This window comes from Desmodus rotundus, chromosome 4 (assembly GCF_022682495.2).
Source record: "Desmodus rotundus isolate HL8 chromosome 4, HLdesRot8A.1, whole genome shotgun sequence".
Lineage (NCBI taxonomy): Eukaryota > Metazoa > Chordata > Mammalia > Chiroptera > Phyllostomidae > Desmodus > Desmodus rotundus.
In genome coordinates this window covers 130,080,605-130,095,058 of record NC_071390.1, presented here as the reverse complement: position 1 = coordinate 130,095,058, position 14,454 = coordinate 130,080,605, and the positions used below count along the sequence as shown (strand labels likewise).

Genomic DNA, 14,454 nt, shown 5'->3' with positions numbered 1-14,454 from the left:
AAAACCCTCCGGTGGTTGCCCATTCTCTTCATAATAAAATCCAAACTCCTTAGCTTGGTATACAAGCCTGTTATGTTCTGGCTCCTGCTTATCCTTACCGCTCCTGCCTTCCTCACATATTCTGGGTGTATGTCTTTCCCCTCTCTCCTCTTCATCAAGGAAACTCCTGCCTAAGACTTAACTCTGGCATCTTCGAAAGCTTTCCCTGAAATCTATATATTGCACTTTGCAATTGTTAATGTGTGGTAAACTCAATAAATGCTTATGTTAAGGGCAGGATTACGTTTTTTATTATTGTATCTGTGCCTCAGCGCTATCACATATGAGGTGATATTGATGGATAAATGAAGAAAACATTAAAAGATATGTGAATATTATGCTGAGAAGGAAGGTCCTTTTTTCATCTGTAAGGTAGACTTGTAGATAACACATATTGCAAAGGCTATGGTAAAAGTTCCTTTTACAGTGTCAAGGTGTTAAGCCTGGATGACTTGGGTAATGGTGGGGTCATACTGCCAAAAATACTGTGCATTAAACATTGTCCACTGCTTTAAAACTGGACACTTGACATTTTGCATGAGACATTTTCCATGGGGGCACTTTGTTGCATCCTAAAAAAAGTAACCAACCAATGCTCAGCTTTTTTGTTATCAAGTAATGTGTGCAGACAGCTTTACCCAGTCCCTAAGCGGCAGGCAGCCCTCTCCGAGCCTCTCCTGACCTCTTCCCTGTGCCCTACTCTACCCTATCATCAGGGATAAAGCTCTAAGATGGAGTGGGGCTCATTGGATGTCTACTACATGTATTATTTGGTAATAAAAAGCAGTGTTTTTACATTTTAGCAAAATTGTTTAAGGGCACTGAACTTTTCAAAATGTCTTGCTTTGTTTTAAGTTTTGGTGAGTATAGTAGGTCACAGTGAGTTTTCCCTTCATTTGACCTCTTTTCTTCCTTAACCGTATCACTGGGCAAGAAGGACTACGGGCAGGAGGAGTGGACATTTGGGTGCAGAGGAGATGAGGGTGGAGCCCCCAGATTTCTTCCTGACCTCTCAGTCTTGCCTTTCTCCTGATGTCCGGGAAAGGCTGGAGCTGCCCGCTACTTCTAGGCTCAAGAGGAGGAAGGGACTGTACAGTGGCTAACCTGCCTCTCATTTGGGGTCTGAAAGGGGAGCAGAGACATCATCACTATGGGGCAGCCATGAAATGGACTCCTTATTTAAGAGAAAGGGGGTTACATGTGAATTCACCTCCACTGATTTTATAGAGAAAAGTTAGGGACCGTGTCCTGTTCCTGTTTGTACTCTTTAATCATCTGGCATAATGCCTTTATTATTATAGATGCTTAAGAACCATTTCTTAAATCAAGGAGAAAAAAACATGAAAAAGTTGTGACTGCCTGATTGACACCATTATACTTCCGACTTTCATAAATCTAAACACTTAGGATACAAATGCCATGAATCATTAAAATACACATAATCCAAAATTTTAACTTGGGTAAATAAAAATGATTTTTCTTTTACTAAACCAAACCTGACAACAGAGCAACTAACAAAAGTCATTGGTTTTAAATTCGTTTTTTAAATTGTTTCTTTACTATCCCGTACTTCAGTGGCCCATTTCCCCCACCCTTTCTTATTTTCTCGTAACAAACTCAACAATAACAATGACAAGATTTCATTTTTATGGCTAAGTCACATTCCATTATATATATGCATCACTTCTTTATCCATTCATCTATTGATGGACACATTTTTTTTCCAAGTAAAAGGCTATTTATTGCACGTTCAACTATGTAATTTCTCCCAAAACCTAGTAGGCTTCTTAGCTCTGATCGCCATTAGTTCCATGTGCTAGTAGCCACACTCAAAGTTTATCTTACATGTAATTTTCAGCCTGATTTATTTTGTTTATAGCCTTTGTTTTTAAAGTCTGTTTTGTCTGGGATAAGTATTTGTCACCCACAGGCTTTTTTTTTCATTTCATTTTCAGGAAATACCTTTTTTCATCCCTTTACTTTCACTCTGTCTGTGTCTTTCCATCTGAAGTGAATCTCTTACAAATAGCCACATACAGGTTTTTTTTTTTTTTTAAATATATTTATTGATTATGCTATTACAGTTGTCCCATTCCCCCCCCCACTCCACTCCATCCTGCCCACCCCTCTCCCTCCCACATTCCCCCCCCATAGTTCATGTCCATGGGTCATACTTATAAGTTCTTTGGCTTCTACATTTCCTACACTATTTTTACCCTCCCCCTGTCTATTTTCCACCTATCATCTATGCTACTTATTCTCTGTACCTTTACCCCCCTCTCCCCCTCCCACTCCCTTATTGACAACCCTCATGTTCTAGTTGTTTGCCTAGGTTGCTCTCGTTTTTGTTTTATGTGTGGTCGTTAATAACTGTGAGTTTGGTGTCATTTTTACTGTTCCTATTTTTGATCTTTTTCTTAGGTAACTCCCTTTAACATTTCATATAATAAGGGCTTGGTGATGATGAGCCTCTTCAACTTGACCTTATCTGAGAAGCACTTTATCCTCCCTTCCATTCTAAATGATAGCTTTGCTGGATATAGTAATCTTGGACGTAGGTCCTTGCGTTTAATCTTGGGTAATGTAATTATGATGTGCCTTGGTGTGTTCCTCCTTGGGTCCAGCTTCTTTGGGACTCTCTGAGCTTCCTGGACTTCCCGGAAGTCTATTTCCTTTGCCAGATCGGGGAAGTTCTCCATTATTTGTTCAAATAAGTTTTCAATTTTTTGTTCTTCCTCTTCTCCTTCTGGCACCCCTATAATTCGGATGTTGGAACGTTTCAAGGTGTCCTGGAGGTTCCTAAGCCTCTCCTCATTTTTCCAAGTTCTTGTTTCTTCATTCTTTTCTGGTTGAATGTTTGTTTCTTCCTTCTGGTCCATACCATTGATTTGAGTCCCAGTTTCCTTCTCATCACTATTGGTTCCCTGTACATTTTCCTTTGTTTCTGTTAGCATAGGCTTCATTTTTTCATCTGTTTTTCGAATAGATTCAACCAAGTCTGTGAGCATATTGATAACCAGTGCTTTGAACTGTGCATCCGATAGGTTGGCTATCTCTTCGTCGCTTAGTTGTATTTTTTCTGGAGCTTTGAAGTGTTCTGTCATTTGGGCCATTTTTTTTGTTTGTTTGTCTTGGCGCGTCTGTTACTTTAAGGGGCGGAGCCTTAGGTGTTCACCGGGGCGGGGTAATGCTGGTCGCTGCGCTGTGATGCTGTACGTGGGGGCGGGGCCGAGAGGGAGCAATGGCGCCCGCTTCACTCTCCTCCGGATTTCAGTCTTTCACTCCGCTACCCACAATCAAACTGGGCCCCTCTGGTGCTGGTTCCCGAGTAATTGGGCCTGTGCACACTCTAGGCCCCTGTGGGTCTCTCCAACAACCTCTCCTGTGAGGCTGGGAGTCTCTCCTGCCGCCCCAACCCCCAGGGGCGCTTTCAATCAGAGGTTTGAGGCTTTATTTCCCCGAGCTGGAGCCCTGGGTTGCGCAGCGGTCTGCTTCTCTGCCCGCAGTTCGTCCGGTTTATCTGTGGGCGAATGTGGTGCCGCAATGTGCTATCCGCCACTCTGCCTGCCCCACTCTCCGCCACTCTGAGTCCGGCCCTCTGGGTTTATCTGTGCAAATGTGGGACCGCAGGGTCTGCTAGTGCTCGGACTGCCTGCGCCATTTGTCCCACACTCCGCCAGTCTCAGTCCCGCCACAGCCACGCGAGTCCTCTCCACCCCAGTGCCGTCTCCGCCCCTCCTACCAGTCTGGATGAATGATTATTTTCTGTTTCCTTGGTGTTGGTCCCCCTTGCTGTTCGATTCTCTGTCAGTTCTGGTTGTGCGAGGAGGCGCAGTGTGTCTACCTACGCCGCCATCTTGGTTCCACAAACTCCACAAACAGGTTTTTAAAGACTAGTTACTGGGAAATCGGTGTCCAAAAATATTGTTGATATAGTTACGCATTACTATGCACTAAGCAAACAACACATTGCAAAATAAGTCAGTGATGAAGCAGCAATTGAAATTCATAACCAATCAATAATAATAGCATTGAACACATATTTGTGCTTCATATGTGCTAGTCCCTATTTATTCAAAGTACTTCGCATAAAATAATTTACTTAATCCTCACAACAACCTTATGAGATAGGTAGTGTTATCAGTTCCATTTTACAGGTGGCGAAAAAGGCACTCCGGGTCACCTGGCCAGTGTCATATAGTTGGGAAGTAGCAGAGCTGGGTCATAATTGGCAGTTTGACTCCGAAGTCTTTATTCTTTTGTACTTTTTTGTCTAACCTCTCTAGCCCTTCAGAGGGCGCAGCTGATCTGAGGTACAAATAAACTCTTTTCTTAGATATTGTTACATATAGTGAGTGAGTAGGTTCAAGGTCATGACTAGCTGCACATTTGTACGTGAGTAATGTTTAAGCCATGAGTTTGGTTATAACACATGACATAATAGACTATTACAACCAAACAAAGTAAGGAGTTGACACTGCGAAGCAAATGATAGGCACAAATAATGTGGCCAGGAACACCGGAAGGTGGCCTATGTTTATATTCTACACAATTTTGAATATTGCAGGAATAAATGCTCAGACTATTTTTGTGCTGAATAGCAATGTGAAATAAGGCACAGAATATTTATTAGAAACCTTGTAATGCAGTTCGTGTCAGAACAAATAAAAAGGTGTTTAGAAATCTCTACAGATGTGCATAAGCCTTTACACCTGATACTTCATCAACTTCAAACACAAATTGAAGGAAATTTTAATGACATAATACAGCTCCCTCGACAAGCAGAAAAAGAAAAGGACGTGTTAGGTGCTATGCATCCAAAATGAGTCACTTGTCAAAATATTTTTGCAAGTGTTGTGAAAAGTATTAATGCCTTGAGCATAGCAAGATTGTTTGTGATGACTGTTACAAACGTTTTGCAAAATCAACTATTGAAGAGTCTGATTAATTAATAATTAAAGACTTTTTTGGCCCTGGCTGGTGTGGCTCAATGGGTTGAGCACTGGCTGAGGACCAAACGGTTGCTGGTTCGATTCCCAGTCAGGGCATATGCCTGGATTCCGGGGCAGGTCCCTGGTTGGGGGCGTGTGAGAGGCAACCACACATTGATGTTTCTCTCCCTCTCTTTCTTTCTCCTTTCCCCTTTCTGTAAAAATAAATAAAATCTTTTTTTAAAAAAAAGACTTTTTGGTTGAATTTTTTAGCAATATCCATGTTTCCATTATTTGAAAAGAAAGATTTTTATTCTTTACGTTTTTATATTTCTTTGTTTAATAATTTCTAGGTTATAAGTGAAACTAAATAAAATTGTGTATTATATAAATATAATAAATGCATATTTGCAGTGCTTTCGATTTTTTTTTTCACATTGCAGCACATTCTAGTAATGAATGTCATGTCTTAGATACATGTGACCTATGTTACAATTTTTTTGACCACGTTCTTGCAGGACTAGACTCAAGGGCTAGATCTTGCACTAAGTGCTCCACAAGACCTTACATAATCTGGCCCCTCTGTTGGCTCTCTGACCTCCTCTCCTGCTACATTCCCTCCACTCCAGCTACACTGGTTTCCCTGTGTTTCTGAAACTTGCTCTTGCCTCCTGGCCTTTGCACGTGTTCTTTCCTGTATTTTGGATGCTTGCTACTCCACCCACATAGAGGACTGGCTCACTCCTTCACCCTATTTAAGTCTGCTCAGATGTTGCTTAGGTCTTTCCTGACTGTCCTGAGTTGCAATCTCCCTATACTTCTCCCTCTGCTCAGTCTTCTCTGAAGCACTGATCAGTCTGAAACATTATTCTTCCATATATGTTATTTTCCCACATTTCATCAGCTCTAAGATGACATCAAGTGTACCCCAGAAAGAAAAACCCAGCCAGGTTGTAAGAAGCCATCTTCCCACAGATCTATCTAAACTTCAGGTTTTGCTCATAGACCAGAGGGAAGAGGGGTGGTAGAGGGGACCAAATATACGGGGACGGAAGAGGATTTGACTTTGGATGGTGGCACACAATGCAATGTACAGGTCATGTATCATAGAAATGTACACTTGAAGCCTACTTAATCTTATTAACCAGTGTCATCCCAATAAATTTAATTAAAATATAAATACATTTCAAGTTTTATAAAATGTGTAAAAGTGTTCATTGTAAAATTAATGGAATATAGCGTATATTTTACTTCTTTCTTATTTATTGTCTCTTTCTCCACCCCTACCAGAATGTAAACCCTCAAGTGCAGGGATTTTAGTCCTCTTGTAAATTGCTTTATCCTCCGGGCTTAGCACAGGGTGTGACACATAGTAAGCACTTGGTAACTTTAGTGGATGAATGAATTCCCCAAAGGTGGAAATTCTCACTTTTGACTGTGCGCAGGGGAACAGAAATTCTGCTATGTTGCTAAGCATCGCATGGCTGCCAGACTTCCCAAATTGAGGTTGAGTTAGGCTCCTCAGAAAATGTTATTACCTACTTTTCGTTTATGAATATTTTGTTGGTCTTCACTGATCAACTTAGTGATTAACATTTGGTCGTACGTAAAGATAAACGACTGTGGAAGAAAGGACTTAACATTTCTAGGATCAGATTACCACCTACTGGGAGAGCCATCTCAACCTTCCAGGGGGCAGCTCGCCTTGGTTTGAAAGTCACTACACTTATGCAATGGTTCTTTTCTCCTCTTCCTCCTCATTTGTTTATTTTTAGAGAGGGAGAGAAACATCAATGTGTGGTTGCCTCTTGTGTGCCCCCCACTGGAGACCCTGCTGCAACCCAGGCATGTGCCCCGACTGGGAATTGAACCAGTGACCCTTTGGTTCACAGGCCAGCACTCAATCCACTGGCCACACCAGCCAGGGCCTCTTCCTTCTTTTTAAGACAGCTTAAAATAAAAAGTACAAAAGGGTATATAGTGAAGAGTCTCCCTTCTATTCCCTGGCACCAAGGCAATTAAGGTAAACAATTCTTGTTTATTTTTCCAGATATACATAGATGCATATATAATCTCTCTTAAAAAAAAAACAACAAATAAATGTAGCACATTGCACACACAGTTCTACACCTTAACTTTTTTTTTTTAAGATTTTATTTATTTTTAGAGAGAGGAGAAGGAAGAAAGAGAGGAAGAGAAACATTAATGTGTGGTTGCCTCTTGCCTACCCGCTACTGGGGAGCTGGCCCACAACCCAGGTATGTACCCTGACTGGGAATCAAACCTGCGATCCTTTGGTTTACAGGCCCGCGTTCAGTCCACTGAGCTACACCAGCCAGGGCTACACCTTTTTTCTGTTTAATATATCTTGAAAATTGTACCATACAAAAAGTGCTATTCCTTGTTATGTTCCATGAAGTAGTTTTCATTTTTTTTTAATTGACCTTATTGGGGTGACACTGGCTCACAAAATTGTACAGGTTTCAGGTGCACAGTTCTACAATGCATCATCTGTATACTGTAGTGTGTGTTCACCACTCCAAGTCAAGTCTCTGTCCATCACCATTTTCCCCCCAAATATTTTTTAAAGCCCTAGACGTTCCTTGGGGGAGGAGAGTGCAAGAAAGAGATTCTGCCTCCTGGCCCTCCATCCTGCTCCATTTGATTGATTTCATTTGTTTATACTTCCTATTTTACTTGAAAAGTTTCAGAGGCTAAAATGTTAGCCACTTGCCTTAGGAGATACGAAATGTGACCAAGGCAAGGACTTGGAAAGGGCAAGTCAGTCTCACATGCTGTAGACTGCCTGGCCTGTTTTGAAAGGAACAATAACAGTACTCTCCTCAGGTGGCTGTTGTTAGGATTTTATCAGATGATAGCTTTAAGATGCCTAGTACTTTAGTACATGAAACATAGTTAAGTATACACTAAAGGTTAGAGCGAGGCCCAGATCATCGTTAGTGTATATCGTTAATTTCTTAACAACTGAGTATTTAAAAATACTACGCCATAATGGTACTCAACTCAAACGTCATTGGCTCATGTTACTGAAAAGTCTGTTACTTCATTATGGCTTAATCTGGGACATCAAGACAATCTCCCCAGGATCTGGGCTTTCTCTGTTTTCAGACTCTGCTCTTTTTATTGGGTTCTCAGGCTTCATTCAAGGGCAAGATGGCTGTCAGTACGTGTAGTCCTAAAATCTTCCAGGTCCAAGTTCATTAACAAAATCTAACTTCTCCCAGCAAAAGTCTTCTTAACTTATTGGATCTGATTAGGTCTCTGGCCCTCTGTTGGACCAGTTCCTGTAGTCCAGTGTTTGAGGTGCTCTGATGGGCTTTGATTCCCATGCCCGCCTCAAAGCAAGCAGTGGGAATCCTCTCCCCATCTCAAAGGACGTGGCATAAAAACAGGGGACTTTCTTCAGAGAAAAGCTGGAATACTGTGCCAAGAGAAAGTTTATCAGGATAAAAAAAACAACAGATGCTCGCTATATCCCCTAATGGACTTGACTGCTGGCCAGTTTTTTTGAAAAATATGTTTCTAGCCCTGCTACTAGCATATTGCTTGCTTCAGTTCTGTTGCTCTGCAAAAGGTTCAAAAGAGCGTGTTGCAGTATTTAACAGAAGGAGTTTTACATTGCTTCATATTTACATCTGTAAGCAAAGCTGTATCTACACCCTTTTTAAGAAGGGTGTACAGTCCAGTTTTGTTTTCACTCCTAAGAAAATAGAATAAACAGCCCTGGCTGCTGGGGCTCATTGGATTGAGTGCCGGCCTGAGAACCAAAGAGTCGCTGGTTCGATTCCCAGTCAGGGCACATGCCTGGGTTGCAGGCCAGGTCCCCAATGTGGGGCATGTGAGGGGCAACCACACATTGATAGTTCTTTCCCTTTCTTTCTCCCTTTCTTACCCTCTCTCAAAATACATAAAATCTTTTAAAAAGAAGAAAAAATAGAATAAACAAATTGCTTACTTATGAAACACCTAAATTAGGAAACCCCATTTTCAGTTTCAAAGAACTATTTATAAAACTTTATTGAGGGACAGATTTTTCACATCCAGGTCCTGGCACTCTTGCTCCCTGCGGAGTTGATGGTCACCTCTGTACGCCCACTCTCTTTCTCCTGCCCCATTGGCCAGCTGGACAGGAAGGTCCTGATTAGCCAGGTTGGGATTGAAGCTTTACTGTCCCATTCCACAGCCAGACCATATCCTTTTAAGTTCACATCACTGGCTGATGCCAATATTCCATGGTCCATGGAAGCTTAAGATGATCTATTATGTAGTCGTTGCCACTTTCGCTAGTAATCCATGGCCCCAAAACAAGTTGTAGCTGATCTATCTGTGTAGCTGAGTCTGTTGCCCAAGTAAGTGGCAAGATGGGGTCGCAGGGAACTCTACAAGCTGTCTCTTGAGATCCAGGTAGATTGGGCCTCTGGACAGCAGGATGGTAGCAGACCTGGGCCAGAACCCTCAAAGCCAGCCCATACTTCCATGCAACCCCTCAATTCCCAATTCCCACTGTAAAGTGTCAGCAGCCTGCAAGTGTGAACCCACTACCCAGATGGTTGGGATGGGCCCAATAACTTGCAGCTAGTAGGTGGAGTGTCTGGAATTGGCATAGGCAGATGGCTTGAGGAAAAAAGAGAGTTGAGTGTGGACATAATTCTCTGCCAGCAGCTCTGGAATCCATGGGCAGAGGACTGGAAGATGCAAAGGTCATGAGCACAGAGAGGCAAAACAGGCTTCCTTTTGCTCTCACCGTTCTCTGATGCTGCTCGCCCAGGACATCACAAATATCATGCTACTTGTGGGTAGTATAAAGAGCTAGAAGAGCTCCAGCCGGCTCTCCCCACTGCCCTTTCCCCACTTCCAATACCCACATGCACACGTGGCCTTTCCAGGGCAGGGCCACCATCTCTGAGACCGAAGTGACCCAGACCCAAGTCCTAAAACTGTTCCCTCTCCCCCAGGCACGTGAATAGTGACTCCTAAGTAGCTTAGCATCCAGCGTCTCAATAGGTCTTGCCACGGCCTGTCTCCTTCCTGGCAGGGTGTTGCCATCTAGGTCTGGTTCTGGTGTCTGGATCAGAACAAAATGACTATATTGGTGTCTTGGTACTAATTTCATGGTATAAATACCAAAATCTTTGCTCTTTAAAAGGTCAGAATTCATACCATTTAGAACAAGTCAGTGATACTCCATATTAAACACATTTCATTTTAACAGAAATTAGTCATTTCAAATTCTGCTGTGTCCTTTAACTTCAGAAGAGTTGCACGTTTGATGGTTTTGATCCAGCCCAGATTCAGTGCCTTCCTGAACCTTTAGCTCCTCTGCCTGGAGCCTTTTAGAACCTTGGCCTCTGAGTAAGCTGCTTAGCTCTGTCCAGACGCTAGGGCTCCCTGTTTCTTATTTTTTCCTGCCTATCTGGGAAGGATGGTCTTTTCTGTTGGCTAACTCCTGCCTTCCCCAGCAGAATGAGCCACTTTGTTCATAGAGAACCCTTCTTTTTTCTTTTTAAATTGTATTTATTCTTAGAGGGGAACAGTGGGAGAAAAAGAGGGGGAGAGTAACATGGATATGCGAGAGAAACATCCATTGGTTGCCTCTGGCATGCCCCCCACTGGGGACTTGTCCCAAAACCCAGGCATGTGCCCTGACCAGGAAGTGAACCTCAACTTTTTGCTTCGTGGGATGAGACCCAACCAACTGAGCCACACCAGTTAGGGCCATAGAGAGCCTTTCTAACAGGATCCATGCTTAGTCTCTCCCTCTTTTTTTGAGGTGGAGGGGTGGGTAAATGGGGAGATTGGGGCGGGGAGAGCTGATAAATAAAGGAAGGTTTTAGAACTTCTATGAAGTAGAGGCAAAAAGAAGAAGGAGAGAGAGTGGCAAACGAGATACAAGAAACTGAATGAAACTGCTGACTAATATCTGCAGCTCTAGGGTATTACACCCACATTAATGCAGTTTTTTTCCCCCAGTACTTAAAAATAGCTCAGTATAGCAGAATACTGAAAGCAGATGTACTTGGTTTCTTGAACTACTGATTCAGCAAACATTTGGACCTCTGTCCTCTGTGCCAGGCTCTGCTCTGGGTACTCTCTCGTGTGTAATCTCATTCTGGAGTGCTAAAAATTCTTACTCGTATTTCAAAGAGAGGGAGGCCTGGGCTTCAGCATGCTGTAGAATAGAAAGGCATGTTTTGTTTGCAAAGCTAGACAGACCTGGATCTTCATTTTAGTTCAGCTACTTTTGGACTGTGTAGCCCTGGGCAAATTACTTAACTTGGCTGTGCCAGTTGTGATTTTCATGCCTTGCAACAGAAAATCGATGTCTTAAATTAAGAGGTAGGCAGTGCAGGACTGATACAGAGGCTCTAATTTGCCAGCTAGGATCTCAGTTGGAATCTTTCTGCTCAGACGTTCTTGGCTTGAGGCTTTCATCTTTGCGGTTACAAGCCAGCTGCTTCATCTCCAGCATTGCGTCCTCATTCTGGACAGGAAGAAGGGCACAGGTGAAGGGCAGAGTTATCTATCAACTGATACCCATCCCCCATTCTTATTTTGAACTAATTTCAGAATTGCAGAAAGGTTGGAAAAATTGTATAAAGAATCTTCATACACTCTTTGTCCAGATTTTTCAAATGTTTCACTCAATTACTTTATCATTTTTCTTCTCTAAATATATACATTTTCCCCCTGAACCATGCATGATCCTCCTTTTACCCCTCAAATACTTGTGTTTTATTCCTAGCAGCAAAAACATTTTCTTAAATAATGCAGTGCAATAATCAAAACCAGGAAATTAACACTGAAAACATTGCAATTATCTAATCTACAGACCTTATTCAAATCTTGCCAGTAGTCCTACTAATTCCCTTTTTGAGAAAAGAAATTTTTTCTGGTCCAATATCAAATCGAGGATGACACATTGCATTTAGACGTTGTGTCTCTTCAGTTGCCTTTAACCTGGAACAGTTCTTCTGTCTTTCTTTGTCTTTCACGGTTTTGATATTTTAGGGGGTACAAGATAGGTCAGTTATTTTGTAGAGTGTCCCTCAATTGGGGTTTGTCTGATCTTGCTTCATGATTAGGTTCAGATTGTGCATCTTTGACATCTTTGGCAGGAGTATCACAGAAGTGCTGTCCTCCTCACTGTGCATCATCTTGGGAGGTACATGACATCTTTGTTCCATTATCAATGATACTAATTTTGATCATCTGCTTAAGGTGTTGTCTGCCAATCTTCTCCACTATACAGTTTGTAATTAATAAGTATTACTTGGGGGCATGCTTTAATACTGATAAATATACTATATGTCATCAAACTGTCAGCTTCCTGCTTTAGCATGTATTGCTATTCTTGCCTGAATCATTGGTGGTTGCCAGTCTGCCTCAAAGCTTTTCTTTTTTTGTATAAAAAGCTTTCCAGGAACCTTCATCTTTTGATTTCCACTTGTTTTGTTAAGAATTGTGTCCAGCCTTAGCTGCAAGACTACCTGTGAAATGCATTATTGTATTGTTTTGTTTTGGAATGGGCATATTGCCACCCCCAAGAAAACTGGGGTTCTCTTAGTAAAGAGAAGAAAATAAACTTGGTAAGCAACTTGCCAACCCACTAGTATCATTATAAGGATTAAATTAAATAATGTTTGTAAAACATCTACCAAGGAGCCTGTAACCAGTTGATACTTAAAAATATCCCTCCCTGGCCCTGGCTGGTGTGGCTCAGTGGATTGAGTGCCAGCCTGCAAACTGGGGGGTCACCGTTTCAATTCCCAGCCGGGGAGCATGTCTGGGTTGCGGGCCAGGCCCCTAGTGAGGGAGGTGCGCAGGAGGCGACCACACATTGATGTTTCTCTCCCTTTCTTCCTCCCTTCCCCTCTCTCTAAAGATAAATAAATAAAATCTAAATATATATATATATGTATATATAAATATATATATTCCTCCCCAACCTGTGGGAACTGGGTTTTGTTTGTTTGTTTGTTTGTTTGTTTGTTTTTGATCACTTGTGGCCACATAGCTAGTAAATGACAAAGCAGGTCTGTAAACCCTAGTTTCCTTTGCTGGTTTAGAAATTCTGTATATTCTCTTAAATCTTTTGGCATGTTTTCAGTTGTACAACTAAAACTATCTCTATAGTGTAATAATCAGTTTGTGGAATGATCCTGTTTGCTAGATAAAGCCAGCATTCTATCTATCTATCATCTATCTACAGTTGATTCAAATTTCTTTATATTCTGGCCCAGTCACCTCTGTGAAGTCCAAGGAAGTTCTCTTTTGGGGAGATGACTATTAGTTCCCTCTAGGGATCGTGATCTAGACAGATCTGGGAAGGGAAAATGGCCAGAGAATGACAATATTTGCTCAGTCTTATAAATAAACACAACTGCATGTTTTATTATTTGCACTTTAAAAAATATTTAACAGAGAGAGAAAGAATTATACAAATCTTTTGTCTCATACCAATGATAGGAATTGGAACTTTAAAATTCCCTTGTCACAGAATCAGCATAAAAGAACATGAAATTTTAATATCAATTTGGCAGTAAAATCTCACTTCATTTAACTGAGAGTTTTACCCTTAACTTCATAGAATAATATCATCATGATGATATTAGTGACAGAAATTAAAAATTGAGGTAGAAAAGTGATAAATCAGGATACAAAGTTATATATGCCCAATGATCATAGCTGAGGTTAAAATATGTGCACAGGAAGAAGCCTAGAACAGGGGTGTCTAACTCATTTTCACCCGCAGCCACATCAGCCTCGCGGTTGCCTTCGAAGGGCCGAATGTAGTTTCAGCTCCTTATAGTGAAGGAGTGGTTACAGTTATAGAGCCCTAAAGTTATTTCGGCCCTTTGAAGGCAACCGCGAGGCTGATGTGGCCCTGGTGTACGTGAGTTGGACGCCTCTGGCCTGGAAGGAAGCATGGTAAGATGTGCAGAATGATTACGTTTAGGTGGAAGGATCTGGATGATGTTTTCTTCTTTCGACTGTTCCGTAATTAACACTGAATAACTTTCTTTAAAACAAGCATGCCTTTAAAAAATCACAAATAATAAACTTAGAAAAGATATTAAGTGGAAACAGTTTGGAAGAGAAGCATCTGGAGCCCTGACAACCTATTAGTGTGCCTGCAAGGAGAGGCCCAAGGGGCTCCATATTGCTTGCAGCTGATGCCTGAATCTGAATTTCATTTCATTGCTTTGGTACCAGCTATTTTCTTCCCTCTCATTCTTTCATTCCTTTATTTCTTTTTCTCTTTTCTCCTACTGTAAGGTAGAGGAAGAGATTATTTATAAGAGACAGTTTGATACAGCAGAAAGAACATTATACTTTAGAGCCAGACAGACTTGGATTTGAATCTTGCCATCCTTGTATAGTCATTCAACAAACATTAATTGAGCAGCTACTATGCCATGCACTGTCTTAGGCACTGGAGATTCAGCAATGATTTTTTTTAATG

At 41.6% G+C, this 14,454-nt stretch overlaps 1 protein-coding gene across 2 annotated transcripts in view; it reads left to right on the top strand.

The window, feature by feature from the left end:
* Positions 1 to 14,454, top strand: part of G3BP2 (G3BP stress granule assembly factor 2) — an 81,082-nt gene that overhangs the window by 1,049 nt on the left and 65,579 nt on the right. The window lies entirely within an intron of this gene.